Raw genomic sequence first — 2,813 nt, 5'->3', positions numbered from 1 at the left:
CCCCACCCGCAACGCACGGTGCGCTCTGCAGCACGGTGCGCTCTGCAGCACGGTGTGTTTGTGTTCTTTCGAGCCATGCTACCAACACATCAAAAGCTTGTTGTTTTTCGCTTTCTTTCATGCACTTATTCTAAAACTAAACACAAACATGGTCATTTTTTATTACATTAAACACTTCATTGAAACATAAAGTACACACTAAAGTACACATTTGGAATCCTTCATACTCACGAATTACGTCATACTGCAAAGTACCGGGTCGAGCCAGGCTGCGGGAAACTTGTCGACAATCTGCGTTGACTATGTTCAGCAAATTCTTACCTGTCGATCCACGCACTGCATGTGCGTCTGTGCACACTGTTTATTCACTGCACACTTCACCAAAACACACCGGCGCACGAGACTTTCAACGAAATGCGCCCCTCCCGACAATGGCACTCAAATTCTCTCATTTTCTCATGCCCTCTCTGTCACATTCGTAGCTCGATCTCCCTCTTCTGGGACTTAGCGTTCTGAGCATGCGGTTTTTGCAACAGCCATTTCGTACCGCTTCGATCTCATCACCTTCTCTCCCCTCCCACCTTCCTTTTTGATCCTCGCTTTGGGGCTTGCAAATTTTTGACATGTCAAATGAGAGTGACGCCAAAATGTAAACAGCAAGTGTTTGCGTGTGCGGTGATTTTGTAAGTATTTTATGCAAATTTTATAATATTTATCATTAAAAACGTTTTGTTTTGTAGAATAAACATAAAATCAACCACGGAAGCATGATTTAGTTGTGGTGGAAGCGAAAAAACAATGCTTGGAGCATGGAATAAAGCCGAATGAAATTTCTAACCTTCACGCACGACGCCGCCGCTAGGTAAGGTATGTTTATGTGTAATTACGATCATTGTTCCATTTTAGGGTATGATTTGTGCAATATAACCGTTCCTGGCGGGGATAGTCAATAGTCGATACCCTTTGCAGCTGTGAAGGGGTGCAGAAGAAGGGGCTCGCTACCAAACTTCCCACACCCCGACGCTTTTTCCGCGGATGAAGAATATGTTCCTGGTGGGTTGAACTTGTTGTGTTTTATTTGAATGGTTTGTAATGTATGTGACCTTTCTCCCGGTAGGCTGTATGCGCTAAATCTAACGGTGATCCGTATCGTGAACGAATCGGCATAGGCGGTGCCTGTCCCCGGCGGTTTGTGAAAATGGTACACAACGGTATAGAGTACGATAGACAACATGCAACTGATCAGCGAAGTGCGCCACCTGATGCTGGCGTTCGGCAAGACACAGAAGGAGATGGCATAGAAGTTCGACGAGTGGAACAAGGACGTGCTAGATTCGTTCCAGATCGAGGACCGCGACGATGAGGGATAGTTGCTGGTGCTAATTAGTGACATAGCCAGAAGGGTACGGGCAAGTTGTCGGGGATTGCCGCCCAGCGCCATGCCGTTGTGGTGTTGCGAATTGGTGAGCGGTCTTTTCCCGCTGCTTACCTGCTCTGAAGGATAACCGTGCTTGGGCCAACTATCAACTAGCTGGACCCAGCACGAAATGGACCGCGCAAGGCTTCATATTGCTGCGCCAAGCGGCCAACGAATTAAAGTAGAACGTGAACGACGGTGGCATTACGTTGATGGTATAGCAGTTACATAATGTTCAGCAGTATCATCAGCAACGTGTTCCTCGGCAACATTCGGCATGCGTTTGTGCACAATCCGCATCTTACTATCCATCTTATGATGCGTGTTCCTCTGAAGCTGTGAAACGGTTGCCAAATGGACCAGCACCGGAATATTTTATGATATTGGAGTATTTGGCCATAAACGTACTAATTAATTGAATTATAAAAAAAAACATCAAAACAGCACACTATTGCCTCGAGTCGAGTACAAGCACCGATTTGAACAAAAATGCGCATAAAAAGCCTTATTGTCATGTGCAGCAGGACGACCACGACGAACGGCTTTGCTAGCATGCACCTTTGGGTAAGTACACTTTGGGGACCTTTATTCCAAGCACAGAATTGTTTATGTAAATATTTTTAATATACTTTAAGGTTTTATGAGTCCTGTATAGTTTGATTTGTGTAAAAAACAATGGTCGATCTACCTGTGGACATATGTCCCCATTACACCTAACCAATTCAGGGGCAAACGACGGATCTGGATTGAAAGTGGTTCATGGAACTCTTATAGATCTCGAAATCAGTTAGCGCTCGATACACAAGTAAGCAGCTAAGTATGTGACAAATGTACATGTTATCATTTATGTTCTATAATAGTTATCTGTAAATTGTTAAATGTATGGTAATACCCTTACAACAATGCAATTCTGACACGTCCTTGTGCAGAGCATTAACATGTGCCATTCGATATCCTCGTTTGGGAACTACGATATATACGATATATGTTTATGGTAAGGCTACACTTAGTTTTTATCTTTTTTTGTTTTGGCATGTATTGTTATTCGTTTTAGGGCGTGTAAAACAATACTGAAACAAAATTATGTCGCGTTAAGAAACACACGTATGAATCAAGAACCGGGCATCTTGATTTGCAAATCGATTATGTTGCATAAGTGTGACAGCTTTTTTTATCTCTTAACTAAAATATGTTTTCTCTACTTATAGTGGATAACCAAACAGAGCTTTAAGGACGGAAATAATTTTCCATACATACGGTCAATCATCCCTTAAAGCAACTTCTCAACGTAGTGTTCCCAACAATATGCTTCGGCCTATTTGAATAGTGCTCGCGATTGCATTGTGTATGTGGCGTATTTGATGCACAGTAACACGTTTGACCGTCACGATAGGTG

The sequence above is a fragment of the Anopheles coluzzii genome, chromosome 2 (genome assembly GCF_943734685.1).
Source record: "Anopheles coluzzii chromosome 2, AcolN3, whole genome shotgun sequence".
Classification (NCBI taxonomy): domain Eukaryota; kingdom Metazoa; phylum Arthropoda; class Insecta; order Diptera; family Culicidae; genus Anopheles; species Anopheles coluzzii.
This window is presented reverse-complemented; position numbering follows the sequence as displayed.